Genomic DNA, 18,963 nt, shown 5'->3' with positions numbered 1-18,963 from the left:
TAAGGCGTCTACATGAAAAAAAAAGGAGAAATATAGCAATAAGTGCAGAAAAATTGGAGGAAAATCACCTCTTTTTTTCCCATAAGCAGCAGTTCAAACACCTATCAAAAGCAAAACTTAGCCCTGTGCCTTTTTTTATGAGGCTGAAACCAGTACCTTTGGAAGAATTTTCATCCAAAAAAACCCCAAATCCTCTTTGGAAGTGCACATTCCTCCAAGCCACAGCAAGAGGTTGTGCTTGCCTTGGGTAGGTTCAAACCAGACCAAAGCTGCCCCCAAGATATCTTTAATGAGCATTTTCTTGTATCACTGACCTGCAGCACTTTTGTGACCCCTGCCACCCCACCTGGCTGCTCTGCAGGGCTGGAGGCACCTCAGGGCCCCAAGGCCACCACCACTTGCCCCACATGTGGCTCCTGAGAATCAAACTCCGCTGAACCTGGGCTGCAAAATTCAAATGCAGCCCAAGCAGGAGCTCGCTGGCCTGACTCTGCTTCTTTGGGAATGAGGTTGGAGCTCTGAACTCAGATCTGAACCTGGATCTTGGGTTTAGATCCAAGGGTTTGGGTTGGGCCCCATCTCTAGTAAAGAAAAGCATAAAAAGAGATGAAAAGATAATTGTAGAAACTTAAAAGCCAGCACTGCATTCTTTTAAAATTACAAATTAAGCTATAAGCAATTCCAAACTATGCTGGTTTTATTAAAAATGACTTAATAATCTAATCTTCCTTTCCTTTCTTTTCTTTTGGAATTTATCCTATATCCCAGTAATCGCACATAGAAATTACACAACACCACGCTGGATACTCCTGACAATATAAACACAATTGTTTATCCAGAAGCATTATAGGTTCATGCAAAAATACAGCATTTAAAGCTTGTGGTCAGATCGAGAAACCACAAGTATAATTGTTTGTTTATCCAGCCAAGCATTACTCCACTGTGTAAGTTTATGGGGGGAAGAGGGGTGGAGGGGTGTTGAATTTATTTATTTATTCCTAACCTGTTTTAAAAATTAAATTTAAGGAGCAACAGCAGATGGTGAAAGGCGAAAGGGAACATTCTGAATAAGGAAATCGCGCCTTTGTCGTAGCTCATGTTACCCTGCTTCATCCTTCCAGGGAAGCCTCGTGATAACAGGGCCCTTTGGTGGAATTTCGACATATTTTTCCCTTTAGTTCGGGGCAGCTGGTTTCTTTCCTCTCGGAGGAGAGAGACGAAGTATATTTATCACTCCAGCAGTGACTCAAAACAAACAGGAAATCTTCATCAGCAGGCTCCTGGGCAAGGCAGATACCAAGGTACTGGCAGAAAGGAAACAGAGGCTTTGGGCTGTGGGAGTCCAACACGCAGCATATTCTGCAGCAGCAGCAGATAACTCAGCTGGAGAGACACCAAATTATTTTTAAATTACAAAAAAAAAAAAAAATTAAGAATAATAATAATAAAAAGGTGATCCTGAGGTAGCTGAGAGCACTCATGGCATCCATGGGGGCGGCTGAGCTGGACACCCAGCCCGGACATGAGCTGGGAACCTGGGAGAGGGAGGAAACCTGTGTGCTGGCCAGGCTGGGAGGTTTTGCTTTGATCCCGTGGCTTAGGAAACCCACTCCTTTCTCCTCAGCAAGCCCTCCTTTAAAAGCAGAGGTTTCCGGCTGGGATGGTCGCCTTGCAGCAGGAGGGAGGTAAAAAGCTAAGGAAAACAACAGCAAAAAAACCACCAACTGTTAATAATTTTAACCTTTGATATGATTATTCGTATTTATTAATGGTGTGTTAATAATTTTAACTGTTGATACAATTATTCATGCTCATGGGTAGTTTTAGAAAGGTCTCTGAAAACAAGATAATAAATGGGCCAGCAATGATGATTCCTCCTGCATTGGTTAGAGACAGTCCTGACACAGGAACTTCTCTATAGGGTTTGTTGTTCTCTATTTTTCCCTCTCTTTTCCCACCAGTGTCATGAAACAATAAACTCAAATACTTCATCTGTCCATCTCAAGAGCAAAACACAAGGACAGCACAAGACAGACCCTGGCCTGCTCCTTGGAGACATCTCTTAAATGTCTGCAAGGACATTTTGAGGCTGTAGGGCTCACACCACACCAAACACACAAGGAAACAGTTACTGCAATAACTGTGAGGACTGGGAAAAGTCACCATCTGCATCTCCTGATCCACTGCATCACCCCAGGCACTTGCAGTTTACTGTGGCCAGAAGTGGGGCACGGTGATCCCTAGGTCTGACCCGCTGTGGGCTTATCTCCAGAGCTGGCAGGAGATGGTGGGGCTGGCCAGGACACTGTTGGGTGGTTAAAAGGAGACTCCTGTACCTCAAAACATTTGCCAACCTTCCCTTTCTCCTGGCCAACCCTGGACAGCTGCAGCACTGAGAGCCTCCCACACCAACCTGCCCTCTCGAGCCAGATGCACCCCTTGACCTGGGAGGAGCCTGGAAGCGTGAGTCCCACAGGGACATTTTCACATGTCCAGGCTGGGCTTGGTTGGAGCTTTCAGAGCCAGTGCTCCAAGGCAGCAGACGCACGTCCTTATCGCCGAGCTGCACCCTGTGACACCAACCTCAACGTCTCACCACAGAAATCCAGCCTTCTATTAATAAGGATGACTGGCTTGGCTGCAAACCGAAGGTGCAAGGGGCTGATAGAGGGAACACCAGACACCCACATCCTTGCAAACAGTTGGAGGGGCAGCGCACTCAGATGCAAACCCTCTGACTATGGAAATGAGAGCATGAAATCACCATGGCCTGAGACATCCCAGACACAATAAGCATTAGCAGTGAGAGAGCCAGTGTGAAAGCAAGTGCTTCATCCTGGCTCATCTGCAATCTCCACGGGACTGCCCTATGGAAAGCTGGCTGAGGTCTCTGTCAGAGATGACTACCAAAACCTCTGGGTCAGGACGACTCTTCTAGGGAAGCATCTGGCAGAATGCATCACCACTGTGCTGACTCACAGATGTGTCAAGGCATAAAGTCAAGAGAGGTGGGTCGCTCTGGAGAGTTGATCAGACTGCCTGTGTCATCCCAAGGAACTGTGTGGTCTGACCAGCACCTCAGTCAGTGCCAGGGAAGGGAAACTTGGTGACAGCCTGCGCATGGTGTGAAGGTGAGAAGGCCAGGTTCATGGAATCACAGGATCCCAGAATGGGTTGGAAGAGACCTCAAAGATCCCTCACATTGCACCAGACCAGGTTGCTCCAAGCCCTATCCAAGTTAACAAGAAGAGAAAACACCAGGGTTGTAAATAAGAAATATGAGGTACCGGCCGGAGTGCTGGAGGCTCCCTACTGCTGGAACTTGCCCGTTTCCAGCACAAAGCAGCTCTGTTTCAAGTGTGTAAGCTTTGCTGGAACATTATGGTGACTGCATACCTACCAGATCAGGCAAAACTCCCACGCAGCCTGAGCTCCACAGCATCAAGGGTTTGGAAAGGCCACGGGGAGTGGAGCTCCCAGCCCACCCTCACCATTGCAGCTGGCGCAGAGCACAACAAAGCAGCACTCCCAGTGTGCCATGCCAGTCTCTGCTGCTGGAGGAGGTGACACAGCTCAACACTTACTTTCTCCTTCCTCCAGAAGGGTCAGCTGGAAAGCAAGGCAGGAGAAAGCCCCTGACTGTGACTGAAGCATGGGCAGATCCAGAAAGTGATTAGTCAGGCACTGGAGCAGGCTGCCCAGGGAAATGATGGAATCACCATCCCTGGAAGGGTTCCAAAGGTGGGTGGATGTAATGCAAGAGGACATGGGTTAGTGGTGAACACAGCGGTGCTGGGTTAGCTGTGGGACTCAATGATCTTAGAGGTGTCTTCCTACCTTAACCATCCTATGATCTTCATGCCTTGGTTTGGAAATGGCCACTTGCCTTACAGATGAGTCCTTTACCTGCTGGGTCACTCAAATGATTGGCACACTCCCTTTTAATTATTCACCAGCCAAAGACCCAAAAGCATGACACAAGTGAAGAAAGTGTCACATAGAGGACATGATTTGCAGTCACAAGGAGCAGGTGGCAGAGCCAAGAGAAGAGCAGAGATGCATAGCTGGTACTCAGTGCTGTACCCACCTCTCCAGACCTCAGCAGGGTTCAAGCAATTAGCACCAGCTCTGCGCCTAAAGGGCAGCTTTGAAAGGACATGAGAAGAGCCTTTGGCTGCTCTGGCTGGCCTGTACTAGTTTGGAGTTTGCCATCTGCCAGCCAAGGAATGCTAGAGCACAACATCTTTCCGCCACATGTCTTTCCATCCCTTTCCTTGCCTCTGGCACAGCCTTTACAGGCGGGGCTGGGGTGAGCAGTGTGTGACAGAGGGGTGTGACCTTCCACAGGGCAGCAGAGCAGCCCAGCAAGGCAGGGTCCTGCTCCCAAAGTGAGGTGAAGGCTCTGTGGTCTCACTGTTTGATCTTCACCAGCTACACTGAAAATACTGCACAGCACAGGCCTTTGGAATCTGCTCTCCCAGTGATTGAGGATTGTTGGCTTTGGTGATGGAGTGTACTAGTCAGGACTGGGAGACGAGAGGAATTATTTTCCCTCAGTATTGCTATGTGTCATCTTGTTTGATTACAAGATTTTTTGCTTTTAAATGTGTGTTTTCCTCCTAATCTTTGAACAACTTCATGTTGAAACCAAAGGTCTCTATGTTGTGCTACAGCATATTGCACCATGTCCAGGATCCAGATTCTGGGCATTTTCCCAGCTGCCACATTGTACCACACCAAACCTAAAGTGCCATCCTACAGACCCTTCAACAGGCCAGAAGGATGCTTGGATGTCCCCAAAGCAAAGCAGCAGAAACAGACACATCTTCCCTAGGAGACAGTGCTCCAGCAAAGCACTCAAAGCCACAGGTGTAATTGATTTTCATCACACTTCCTGTTTAAAATCTAAAAGGCACATTTTCCAAGCTGATATTCCAATGGGATATATATAAATCCTAATTCTTAAGAAGGGTCAGAAAAACAGATTGGAGGAATCAAAAGGCGGGAATTTATGAGGATCCAGAAACACAGAGAGGCAGCACAGAAAAGTGTTGTGCATTCAAGTGCTTAAGTCCTGCTCAACTCCATGATGACAAACAAACAAACAAACCCCGTGTCTCTTTTCCTCAGCTCAGTGATTACAGCAAACCCACAGTGCCAGCTTCAGACTGGCAAGGCAACTAGCACTGCTCACAAAAACAAATTCGATGCTTTTTTTTTTTTTTGCATTTGCTTTTTTTTGTTTGTTTTATGTTGGATGATTTAATTATTATGATCTTCCACACTCTCACCTATTTCCTTACCATCAGTCAAGGCACTATTATTTTTTCAGGCTTATGAAATAGCAAAAACTGAGGAATGAAGGGAAAAAATGAGGAAAGCATACTGCAGACACAGAAGAAATGAAGCCTTTTCTTTTAAAGTCGCTAATTCAAATGAGTCTGCAAAAAAGAAACTCAGGGAACCCATGTTGCCACGGTAATTGTGCTCTGCCTCAGAGCTCCCACCCAGCAAAGGTGTCTCTGATGTTACCTAGGTGTCATCCAAACAAAATAGTCCCAAAACAGATATCTGACACCCCTTTTTTCTCCTAACTCAGCATTTCAGCTGGAAGTAAGAAATAAATGACAGCCAAAACTTCTAATAAAAAATAAATTAAAAGTTAATTATTAGGAGAAAGATTAACTCCTAGGATGCTTTAATGCCTGGAGCCCGGCCTAGCTGCCCTGCTATTCTGGGCTCATTGGGATATCCAGAATACTAATTTAGAGTTAGGGCATTAGGGAAAAATGTCTCCTGCTTTAAAAACGGAAAACTGTTATTCAGTTATTTCTTGAACAAATACACTTCAAACAATGTGAAGGAAATGGCACTTCCCATTTATATGAGTTTACCAACAACAATCACCATGAAAAGGGCAAGGACTATTTCAGTTTGTGAGGGCTAACAAACTGTCCCATGCTGCAGCCAGCACAGGACTTACAGGAGGTGAGAAATTTAAATTCTCAGAAACCCCCAACACAAACCATTGTTCATTATAAATGCAGGAGGACTTCATTGTGTCCCAGAGCATCATCCATAGAATCATGGAATGCTTTGGGTTGGAAGGGACCTTAAAGATCCTCTAATTCCACCCCCTGCCATGGGCAGGGACTTTTCCACTATCCCAGGTTGTTCCAAGCCCTGTCCAAGCCTGGCCTTGGACACTTCCAGGGATCCAGATGCAGCCACAGCTTCTCTGGGCACCCTGCGCCAGGGCTGCCCACCCTCACAGGGAGGAATTTCTTCCTAATATCCAATCCAAACCTGCCCTCTGTCATTTTAAAGGCATTCCCCCTTGTCCTGTCAGTGCATGTGCTTGTAAATATCTCTCCTCTCCACCCTTCATGAGGGTAATTCTGCCTCTGAGAACAAATCAGCCACTACTGCACATCAGCCTCCTGTGAGTCCCTGTCCCCGCAGAGCTCAAATCCTGCACCACCACAATGCACTCCTCCTCCCCCTGGACCCACAAAAGTGGGTTCTGAGCTTCTTAATGCTACTACCAAAAAAAAAAAAAAAAAAAAAAACCAAACAAAGGTGGGTTCTTAGCTTCTTAATGCTACTACCAAAAAAAAAAAACCAAAAAAAACCAAACAAAACAAAAAAAAGAAAAAAAACAAAAAACAAAACAAAACAAAAAAACCCAAAAAAAACCAAAAAAAAACAAAAAAAAACCAAACAAAACCAAAAAAAAGAAAAAAAACCAACAAAAAAACCCCAAAAAATACCCTAAAACAAAAAAAAAAACAACAAAAAAAACAGAAAAACAAAAAAAAAAACAGAAAAATAAGCAAACAAAAACCAAAAACAAACCAAAAAAATCCAAAAAAAACCAAAAAAACCAAACAAACAAACAAAAAAAAAATTCACTACTCCTTCAAAGCAACAGGTTGCTCTCCTTAGGGTAGATTTCAGAGGAGCAGGGCCTGCACCAGAACGTACAGCAAGCAATGTCTGCTCTCTGCTTAGCCTACTCAAATCAGGAGCAAATGTAACGGTGTTAGCAGCCCATCAGCAGAGTTTGGCAAGGGTAACAACAACCATAGGGAGATAAGATAAGGCTGTAGGCTTTCAAGGTTGGGAAATAAAGTATCAGGATTACCAGAGCGGTTTATAGAGACTGTTCTCCCACCCTCTTCTAAGAAACAAAACTGATCCTTTGCACTTCACCCCGAGGGAGGAAAATAATCATTAGCTTTACATGACAAAGATGCATACAATACGTGTCTCTCTAAGACCAGGCTTGCCTACCCCGAGTAGCCATGTGTGTGCACAGCTGTAGTTTTTTCCATTGTGACACAACCTACCCTCACTGTGACCCTCTCTCGCAGTAGGTCATTTCTAAAATGCAGCTCCCTGTGAACTGGGACCACGTTCTGCCGGCTTGCACAGCTCCTATTTTTGGCACTATAAATAGAAGAAACAACTTTGCCCGGTGTATTCTCCTCCGAATTATTTTGTAGGTTAAACAAACCTTTAACTGTTTCAGATAAAGCCGAGCAGAAGGTGTTTTTTTCCAAACATCCCAAGCGAAGGAGTGCATTTCCTGCTTCCCTAATTCAACCTACGGCATCAGACATCTGTAACTCTGTTTACATTCCAGCCCTTCACAACTTAATACCGCTTGGAGCATCAATAATATAGGGCACATTTCTGACTGCTCTTTAGATATTTTTTTATCTCCATGGGACTTCCTGGTTTGGGATTTTGTAGTTTACAGTTTCTCACTAATAGTAACTAGCTGCAGCATTTGGCCTTAAGAGTTTACATATTATTTAACTAGATATAAGCAGCCTATTTTAATTACAGTAAAGAGCCCTGTAGAGGCCTTGTCTGTTTTTTCCCCCTCCAACTATATCAGTTGGCTTAATAAAGATATTACCACTCCCTATAAACCAGGCTGTGATCAAGCACCTAGATATGCTAGTCTTTAATAACATACTTTTACCACTTTAAAAAAACAGGTCCTATCAGATCTTCAGGCACTCAGATGTCCGGCTTTAATGAAGGCAGTGTAGCTCACACACATTTTAGTTTCTGTGTGTGCACATTCCAGCACTCCTAAGAAAATCACTCAGCCCCCCCCCCAAACCAAGAGTCATCCACTCCTGTCACTGTGACAGCTTAGCACTGAACTGTATGGGCTGCAGTCCTAGGACAAGCTCTCCTTTCCCTGGGGGATGTAGAGCTCAGGCTTCCTTCTCCTCTGCATGCAGGGCCAGCAAGAGGTCTGTTCCTACAAGGAAATTCATGTGATCAGAGAATGACCTGAGTTGAAGAAACCTTAAAGACCATTTCACTCCTAACACCTTTCCATGGGCATGGACACCTTCCACTGTCCCAGGCTGCTCCAAGCCCTGTCCAACCTTGGACACTGCCAGGGATCCAGGGGCAGCCACAGCTCCTCTGGGCACCTGTGCCAGGGCCTCACTGCCCTTACAGGGAAGAGTTTCTCCCCAGTACCCCAGCTAAACCTGCTCTCTGGCAGTTTGGAGGCGTTCTCCTTGTCCTGTCAGTCCAGGTCCATGCCCTAAGTCCCTCTCCAGCTCTGTTGGAGCCCCTTAAAGCACTGCAGGGTCCTCTAAGGTCTCCCCAGAGCTTCCTTCAAGTTGAACAACCCCAGAATTCATACCTGTGTCATACCTGTATCCCTGATATCTCTGTCACCTTCAGGTCCTGTATTTCTCCTATGCTGTCATTACATATGTTCTCTGCCCTTCATTAAGATAACTTTCCATTATTTATCCCATTCCTTTTGAGAGCAAACTTTATGCCCAGAAGTTGGCACTATGTGCAGCTAACCCTGACTCAGACCAGCCAGCATCTTGCTCCTGTTGGTGTTTCACTGAATCCTGCTAATCCTGAATTTGAAGCTAATGTGAGATACTGAGACTTCTGTTTTCTGACTTCACAGGACTGCTTTTTCTCTGCAAGGTGTCAAATTAGTACCTGAACAGTCACCTACCAAATCAGCCTTGCATATTCACAACTCTTCTAGCATTTGCAAGCAACATTACTACAAAGGAAAGCTGGAGACAGCTTGATTAAGCAACTTGCCCAAGGTCATACAGGAAGTTGTAGAAGAGTTGGAAACAAAAGCCAGATCTTCTTAGCTCCTGTCCAACCCTCTCTGGAATGAAAAGGCCAAACTGCTGTGTGGAAGTATTAGCAGAGTCATAGATCTCATCCTATATATTTTATAATGAATTCATGGCTTAGCAAAGAATATACACAGAGCTCCCATCTCTGCTTTCCAGGGAAAACCCCACGGTGCCAGCTGGGAAGTGCTCCCCAAGCTCTGAGTGGTGCTGGCTGAGGCCACAGACCCTCTGCTTACACAGAGAGCAGAAAAGAGGGAACAGCCATATCCTGCAAGGCCATATCCTGCCATCCTTTTTCCAGTTCCCACCTCTCCAAGAAAGCGAAAGAAGCTCATCTACTGGAGAAGCTGCTGAAGTCACCCAAGAGCGAGCATGAAATCGTTCAGGATAGCAAAAGGAGCATCCAGAGTGCAACAAAGGCAGTATTTATGTCCATACTTCTCCCTGTCTGCATGGCTCTCGGTGATAGCCACAGGAACAAACAATAGCCCTGGCCCCTGGGCTGCAAATGGTTCGCTGCAGAGGCCCAATTAAGTCGTGGAAAGTCTAAACACAGGCACAGGAATCTGCTAATGCTGACAGGCCCGCACAATAGGGTCTCATCCTGGCTGTGCCCTGCTCCTGCTGAGCACCACCTTGCTGGGAGGAGCGCCCCCCATCACCAGGGAGGCTCTTCCCCGTGGAGAGGTCCTGCTCCACCTCAACACCCAACACAATCGTGCACATTTCCACTCACTTTGGGGAGGATTCTGGCTCCAGGCAGCATCAAACTCATGCCCAGCTGCGTGGTGAGTTGGGTGATCTCAGGCTTGCTGCCACCCACCAACCCAGATGCGTGTGCACACACAGGCAAAGGGCAGTTTAAGAGTGATCTCCCCTGCCCAAATCTCCATCAGGTTCAGAGGCTGCTGACACAAACACTTCAAACAGCCCAGGCAGCCTCAAGAGCAATGCCAAGAGCAGATAGAGGCTTCAACATTGTCTCGGTACACAGGATGCCGGCCCTGACATCATTTAGCGGAGACAATGCTCGCCCTCTTTCTTTGGGAACCACGTAAAAAAACTTGGCCGAATATAAAACAACTTCAAAGACACATTTCTGTGCCAGCCAGGATGCATCAAAGTTGGGAAAGGAACGACCCGATTCACCTGATCCAGGGAGCTGATAGAGAAGCGCGGGGAAGCGGCTTTTATCGATGTACCTTCCCAGCACTTCCTTCCTGCCCTCAATGCTATTTAAACCCCTTGCCTACCTCCAGCCAGACCTGCCCATTCTCTGCTCTAAGGAGGAGAAAGGAAAAAGCAAAGGGAAGCCCTAAAAAAAGGCGTCCCTGCAAATTTTTGTGCAGTTACCGGGCAGTCATATCCTTCTGCTTTCCCCTGAAAAATCAAGTATCACCTTATCATTTCCTCACCAAGATTAACTCCTGCTTCCTGAAGAGTATTTCTGAGGTAGAAAGCAGAGGTGGTGGAAAAAAAAAAATAAAAATAAGGAGGGGGGGGGGGGAAGCTGAAAAGCCCAATCTGTCAAGCTGCGTTTTAGAAGAAAGGAAAACTGAAAAGTGAACGTATTTAACATGAGCTATTTCCTGCACTCAGGAGGGAAGAAAGCATGCTACTAACTGTGTGCATGAGGAGATCTGCACTAGTGTTATCTCTGACCTGCAGCTTAGCCCTTGTGTCTCAGCTGCCAAAAAGCTCCTATTCAACGTTATGCTGAGTTCATCAATGCTCCACGTGTCAGGATCCTAACAGGAAAAAGCAGGACAGACAGTCACTCTATTCAACTGCCTGGGGACCCCATGACAACTAAAATCCCCTTGCAGACTGTCCATATCAACCTACGGCAGGTCAGAGCGCGTAACCCCTCCAGAACTGCAAGCCCGAGCCCACACCCTTTCCCCTTGTCAACATTGTCACTTTAAAACAGCCCATCTAGCCTTATCACCAAACCTGGAGTAAGTATGACAATTAAGATGGATTGCAAAGCCTGCATGCGCTTTACAATTAACAATAACTTGGCAGCGTGTCCCACGCAACTGTTGGGTGGTATGGCAAGAACTTTATCCCTGCTTAGTACTGCATTAGCATATTTAGTAGGCTGCAAGACATAATTCCTCAGATATGAACATATTTTTGTCTTTTCAAAAAATCTGCAATTAAGCCATAACGTGCAGGCAGTGTGCAGCCGGTGGTAAACTTTGGTATTAGGGGGACTGTGCTGAAATGGCCCTTTCTGACCTTATGTCAATTATCTATTTAATAAAGAATATATTCAATTAAAAAAAACAAGTGTCCTCACAGGGTCTTCGCTGGAAAGCAACAATATTCCAAAAACTACAGCTGATATTCAGCCCTGCATTCCCTGTGAAGGTCACAGTGCTTGAGAGGGTCTGGAGGCAGGTATTTCCAAGCAGGGGCATTTTGTTGCTGGGGTTGTCTCAATTTTTGGTTTAGAAAAGGCAAACTCTTTCTTTGTGCTATGAATTTTTAAGCTGTAGGGTTAATTAATTGTTTGTGTAAAAGAAATAAACCCCATTTAAGGAGCATCTTCCTCTGTGTCTTGTGCAGCTCTTTTTTTCCTGTCCAGGATTCTCATGTTTGTAGGTAAATTAACAGTCTTCTAAAGTAATTAAATGCATTTGAGGAGCAGTTATTTAGCACGGCCTAACTTCATCGATTTCCTCCATGCTGCACAAGACACTCTCAACCCCACTAAGCTTTTTAAGTCTGTTTACAGTGTACATTTATCTAGAAAATCTGATCAGGTGGGGGAGAGGCAAAGATCTTGCCTCGATAACCCGGACACTGTCCCCCTTGACATCTGTGTTGCTGGTGGACAGGATATCCTGCCAAATGCAAGAAGACAACTGCGTGACCCACCTTGGGCAAGAGGCACCGCGGGCTGATGCGAGCACAGCGGGAGCGGGTGCTGCCTCTCCCCGCCCGGAGCCGCATCCTCGGCACACAAAGAGCAGCCACAGAGCCTCTGCAAAAATTAAAAAAAAAAAAAAAAAAAAAAAAAAAAAGCCAGGGGAAGGCAAAGAAAGTAAGTAAATAAATAAATAAAGAGGCAGTTTAGGTGAGTAGCACACATTCAGTAAGGGGAAAGCAGATGAGGGGCAACAAATGCAGTTCAGCAGACAAAGTCTTTCTTCATAAACCCGGCAGAGGAACGGATTAAACCACCTGGCAATCTTGGCAGGAAAAAAAGAAAATCTCAGGCGGTGACAAAACCAAACAGGTGGAACAGGTATAAAACTTTTGCTTCCCAATAATACCCCTCTCTTCCCTGGAATGCTTGGACAGGTGCAGAAGTTCAAGTTACAGCATGGAAGTGGCAAATAAATACACAGCATTAGTGCCTGACGTGCTCGGCGAGCAACCGGGGATGTTAATAACTGGCAAGGTACACTAATCTCTGATTGCAACATTTGGTTTACCTTAATCTGGAGGGACAGCTGTATTAAAGAGGGAATTATACTAATCAGTTCAAGGCCCTTGCATATAAAACTTCCCATTAGGCTTAAAGTACAACAGCTTATGCTCATTCTCTAGGAGCCTTACATCTGGTTCTGAATAAGGCTGTCTCTCATTTGCAAGGTACAAACCGAAAACAAGGGAGGGGGGAGCTGACAGTTGCTGGAGGATGGTTGATAGAAGAACAAGCTACTAATTCTTTGAAATTTTTTACAGCGCAAAACTGGCTGTAAGGCATCTTAATACTAAAAAAAACAGGCATGTGTTATCAACCCTAGGCCATTTTTTCCTGTTACCGGAGGTGACCAACATAAAATAAAATTGATGATGTCAGTCAAAAACAGCTAAGCACAAAGCTTGGCTTTGTTATCTTAAGTCAGAAGGTATGATAGGCCATGCCATATGGCTGTAATCCTCCTATATCTCCCATCACCTAACAGGCAACCTTCATGTAGCATGACCTTATTTGGCTGGTCTCAGGTTAGGGCTGCCCAAAGGGGATTTTTCTGTTTCTGCTATATCCAAAGGTTTATGTTGATTTTTTTTTCTCTTTTTTTTCCTTTTTTTTTTTTTTTTTTGAGCCCTGCAAACTATAAATCCGACTGATTACTCTGCACTCTTTTGCTTGACTGAGCCTTTACAATCAGACATCCCCGTTAACAATAAGCTCCTAATGAATCAAACATCTATGGCATTAGTTTCACCTAGCTGCCTCTTTCCCATGCACTGCAGCTCTTTGTCAGACCTGGCTTGATGAGAAAAGCTAGTGACACTTGGTGCACCTATTGATAAACAATTCAGTAATGAGGGGCATAACAAAAATTACCTAAAACAACCTGATTAAAAATGACAGGCAAAGGGTACTACAGAGCTTTGCAGTTAAGGTAACTCCCGTATACCAGGAGGGATGGAAAAAATAATTAGGTGCAACACAACTTGCTTTAAAATTACACATTTTGGCACTTTTCTCTTCCTCTCCCCCCCTTCTTTTTTTGGGGGGACAAGGAGTCTGATGGGTGTTAAAAGGAAAATGTTCCATCATAGTTTATAAGAGATTCATCTTTTTCAGAAAATTTGCAACTCAATAAGCTTTTTCTCTCTCCTTTTTGAAGCAGCACATTAATGGCAAAATGCATTGCTATTTGCAATCCAACTTTCTATCCATAGCAAATTCCTATATTATAACTCAGCATTTTACTTCCTTTGTTTAAATATTGGTTTTGTTGGTTAAGAGAACATGTGGGCTGTAAACAAAGGATAAATAAGCTGTGAAAATAAAAGCAGGCTCCAAGGAATAAATAAGAACAAAATGGAAAAGACTGCACCAGGCTCCTGCGATGAACACAGGGATCTCTTTGTGAGAGGGGGAAAAAAATGTGTTAAAAGGGCACATACTGCAACTCTGAGGCAAACTTTGAAATGGAAGTGTGGAAGCATAAGAGCATTTGATTCCAAATCAGCAATGTGTGGGTTTGCATTTGCGTAGCAGCATGTTGGGAGGGTTTCAATCAGTGCACAGATGCACTTGAAAATCAAATATGGACATGGGGAATGTTTTTGGATATAGCAAATGAGGACTGATGACATGTTTACACTTTGCACATGGATCCAGTACAAAACCATACCCTGCAAAGAAACAATAACCACCATTTGCTGCTTTTCAGGACTGGAACAAAATGGTGGCAAAGGAAAGGAATACAAGGGAGTGTCTATTCCCACCTGGGAGAGGGCTGCACCAATTCCCTGCCTCTGGGCTCATTTTGCTCATCCCTCACTTGAGAAAGGGACTTTTTAACCAATATTGAAAAAAAATAAAGACACATCGGCTTGAAAAACAACAGTGTGAGAGGAAAAGGGAAGAAAAGGCAAGTTTCAAACATCAGTGATGCCTTTCTATGCTGTCAAAATATTTTCTTTACAGAAGAATTAAAATTATAGTTGGAATGTTGCTGGAATGAAATAGGAAATAATTGTAAGCAAATGCACTTTCATCATCTCCAATGGAAAATTGCCATTTTGACATTATTTCAGTATCTGTCTCTATATACCCTTAAAGGAGAAATTCCTGGCTTATAAATAACGTATCCCAAGTTGGGCTGAGCTGTTAATGAAAGTTTATCAAGATGGCAAAACTTTTTTAAAGAGGAAATAGTAGTTGCAGGCAATTGCATCTGACCAGACTATAATGCATCCCTCTGGAAGGCAGCTCCAGCTCACAGTATGAAGTAATCCTTTGTGAATGTTTTCCAAACTGTGATGCATATTTTACATTTTGAAGAAAGAGACAAAAGTTAGCTATCTATGACAACAGGGAAAAACATCTGTTCTACACTTTCTCCTAATCAGACATTAAAGAAATGTTCATGAACAAATACCCTGCATTTTAAACTTTTCATGAAGAGTTCATTTCAAACTTTCAAGAGGGTATCATTGCAGTTCAAATAGTCCTTCAGACATTTGACTTCTGCTACTGATTATTAATAATAATCAGCCCATTTTCCCTTACACTTTCCAGCATGAATTCAGAATGTCAAAGCTAATTTTCTCATCAGCCTCGAGCTTTTTTAAAACATCGCAAACTTGAGATTTCTGTTCTCTTCTCACACACTGGGGATTTGTCACAGCATGGGGTTAGAGCATCCAACTTCCACAACTGTGCATGGGGTCAGCATTTGTCCAGCTGAGACCCAACAGCTGGATTTTTACAGAAGTACCTGAATCTGATGTCTCTTGGCCCTTTTTATGGCGCTTGTCCAGCCTGAAGCACACGGTTTTGTCTTGGTGGCTTTAGAAACTCACTGGCATTTTGAATAGACTGGAAATGGACTTATCTGTAAAGTCAAGCTACAGCTTTCATGAGAAATTTGTACAAGATATTATTTAGAAAGATAAGACCCTCAGACCATTGAATTTTAACACCTTCCTCTCTGCATGTTGCTAGAGAGAGAGGGATTCACAGTTACACTTTGCACCACACTGACCTATCTAATGCCCTGAAATGATAACAAAGAGCTCCAGTGTGAAGCCATTCCCCCATGTCCTGTCATTCCATACCCTCACCCAAAGTCCCTCTCCAGCTCTCTTGTAGCCCTTTAGGTACTGGAAGGCACCTGTGGCCAGTCAGTGATCACAGGTACAATAGATCTATCTATATCACATTTCTTCAGCCCGGTTCTTCAAACTTCTATTTTCTGAGCATGTCCTCCTTTCCCTAAAGGATTTAGCAAAAAGGCAAAGCAAACTCCAGCCAGTGATGCTTCCTTGCATTACAAGCTCAGTGAGAGGTGCATCTAATGATGCCTTCCTCCAGATTTTGCTTCAGTCCCCCTGCCATGTTATTTTGGCCAGTGTTTGTACATCCAACACCAAAAGGAGGACATGTCCAGGAATAGAGTTATATGAGATTATTCTTATAAAGCCTTATAAAACAATGTAAACTATATATATTTCTGAGCTGTTTGCATGATTTTTCTTTTCAGTACAGAGTAAGGCATTTCCATTTTTGTCTCAGATAAAAATGCAAAGTGTAATTTCCTGTTGATAGCCAGCAAGAAATACGTGTGTACTTTGGAAGCCCTTTAATATGCTATCTTTTTTATTTGGGAAAGGAACAGACAGTCCAGTTGCTATAAATTTATCATGATTTTCAACTGATAGAAGTCAGTGGAAGGTAACACGTTACCCTTCCAGCCAAACACAGAGCCAGAACTGACACCAAGGAGAGAGGGTTGAGCTGGTGGATACCAGCACTACCTCCATCATCACAGGACAAAATATCACTTGGAATAATTCTATCACCTTCCCTCGTGCAACTTTTGAACATGAGTCTGTTTGATATTAGAGACAACTTAGTCAACTCACTGTAAGGGCACTCTTATATAAGCAAAAACTCATCGAATTCATAATTCAGCTTCAGCTGGTTCTGGTGCTCAGTGGGCAGACATGAGCTCAGCTGTTTGCCTCAACAGAACAAACTTCATTTCCATTGACAGTAAATTTGGCCTTTACTGCACATTTTGGGAGAGAATCTTGAAAAACAACTTGCACCAGGATGACCTTTTTATTTTTTTCCCCCCTGTTTCTGAAAAGTTCGCTGGAATAGACTCTTATGTGACTATGCAGTAAGGCCAAAGTTGGAATTAAAAACAAAAAAAAGGAGACAAGATACCAAAAAATTAAATTCTAAGTATTAGTTTTAAAATTATTTGTTGTAAAGTGAAGCCTGAAACATACCACCAATATTAGGGCTCGGTTTTTCAAGGCTAGAGGTGAACCAGGATGTGCACCAGTTAAATATTGAAATTCACTTGGGATGAGGCACCCAGAGCATGAGGTTGGTCCCCAGGAGACATCTAACTATCAGAAATGCAAAAATTCAAAGGGTATTCTTACCTTCTCTAATATTTGTCCGATAAAAATAAAATTTGTGGAGCTTCAGCTGCCCCATGGTTAATGGCAAAGTTATATTTATTTTTCAGCACTTGAAGATCTGGCCTGATTAAATAAAACAGCCAATTAGGAAAGACTACAAATTTATGTAAGCCATCCAGTCAGTATGTTCTCCCTATCACCACAGAGACCAGATTTTTCCCATCACAGGTCTTTAGTTCAACACTTGCTCAAAAATTCCAAATTTGGGAAGTGCCACAATTTTGAAAGACTTTCCTGAAAGCCAGGCATTGAGAATTTAGGTGCCTTTCCTCAGGGCAACATCTTATTTAGATCAGGAGATCATTTTCCTTCCCTGCTCTTGAAAAACATTTTGTTATTCACTCGGTGTGTCCTATTAGCAGAAAATAGAGAAAGTTCTGATGCATCATAGCACGCATCTGAAATTCTAATTAACAAGAAGTCATCTGTAGTTGTCCAACATCATATTATTAATTCACAAAGCAATAAAGGGATATATTTCAGACTGAATGAGAAAATAGGTACTGAATGGGGTCAGAGTATTTCACTACACAATTTGTCATGATCTTTAACTGTTTCCAACCTGCAGAAGTCAAGCTGTACAATGCCTTACTCTGAACAGAATTTCTCACCTATATAAAGCAGTTACACCACTATGATTTACTCTTGTGAACTTAAAACTTGAATTAGTTCTAAATCTTTATAACCCAGGGTTGCATAAGGAAGTATATTTTTACTGTGAAAATGTAGATTTTTGCCCTTTATGTATTTTTGAGCAAGAAAGGCACGTCTAGGACCACTATAATAAATATAATATATTTGCATTATCAATACATAAATAAATTTCTTTTAAAATTACATTCAATAACAGGAATGGTAGTTTTGACCAAAACAAAAAGCACATCTCAGTTAAATTCTAACCAACTTTACATTCCAAAAGTCTTAAGAAGACTTTTTTTTATCCTGCACCCTGAAAATGCAGGTTTTTCAAAATTCATGGTCAATGAGTAAAACTTTCTTCTTCCTGCTTGTTTCAAAAAATTCACTTCATGGTAAAGTATGGAAACTAAGAATGATTCATTCGTCCATTACTTTTCCAGCTAGAGGTTTCTCAGTTACTAGAATTTTATACAATTAGTTCTCTGAAACTGCTTTAAATGCAAACCTGTAAAAGGAAGGTAAAACCAAATCAAAGTTAATCTTGACTGGCTGGAAAAAACTGCTTAAATCAATTTGGTGATGGCTCATCCAGTCATCATTTAGCCATTACCTGGGAGACGAGGACCTCCTGCTGCAGCAGATATTTTATTTATTTTTAATACAGATTTACCACTGCCTCAGATCTGCAGACCCATACGAAGCCAAAATCATTCCAGACCTGCCCTGTCACACTGTTTACTCCTCATATTTTATTCATCCCTGTTTGCTCTTTACATTGGTTACAGAGATAAACACATACAAATATTGTGATGTTCAGCAAGTTTAGTGCAACGAGAGAGGGCAAAAGCCACCATCTCCCATTTATAGCATCCTGGAGAGAGTGACAACACCATAATTCTCCTAAAGAAGAAAAGCCTTTTAATATAAACATTTTCTTTAATTTAAGCCTTACCTTGAAGAGTAACTCTGCAAAGTTTAGAAATATTTTGAAGTGTTTCTTCACCCCATGCAAAAGTCAGGTTAAAACATGTTTCCAGCACAATTTTAAAATGTGTTTCCAGCACAATTTTAAAACATGTTTCCAGTACAATTTTAGAGTTAGAAACCTCATTGTCAAGGGTTCAACCTACAAAAAGCTTAAGGACATAAGGGTTATGACTAAAGAAAGGACAGTTTGGGGACCCTATAGATACACAGGGCCTGATACATATATCCAACTGGCATGAACAGAAATGCTAAATTTGTTCGAATCAGTGGTGTTTGACCAGGG

The 18,963-nt window shown here is 43.1% G+C and overlaps 1 long non-coding RNA gene across 3 annotated transcripts; it reads right to left on the bottom strand.

The window, feature by feature from the left end:
- Window positions 1–810: 810 nt before the first annotated feature.
- LOC139593931 (uncharacterized) lies at window positions 811–4,262 on the bottom strand. 3 transcript variants are annotated; one of them, XR_011680437.1, is made up of 2 exons: window positions 3,838–4,262; window positions 811–1,693 (listed from the first exon to the last, which is right to left on the bottom strand). It is a non-coding gene; the product is annotated as an uncharacterized lncRNA (long non-coding RNA). The 3 variants fall into 3 exon arrangements; XR_011680439.1 differs by having other exon boundaries at window positions 4,088–4,262; XR_011680438.1 differs by lacking the exon at window positions 3,838–4,262 and adding an exon at window positions 3,401–3,827.
- Window positions 4,263–18,963: the final 14,701 nt, after the last annotated feature.

This window comes from Agelaius tricolor, unplaced genomic scaffold (assembly GCF_023055355.1).
Source record: "Agelaius tricolor isolate 1412-34295 unplaced genomic scaffold, bAgeTri1.0.p SCAF_10, whole genome shotgun sequence".
Taxonomy (NCBI): Eukaryota; Metazoa; Chordata; class Aves; order Passeriformes; family Icteridae; genus Agelaius; species Agelaius tricolor.
The sequence above is the reverse complement of the archived record's forward strand: the minus strand, read 5'-3'. Positions and strand labels throughout refer to the sequence as shown.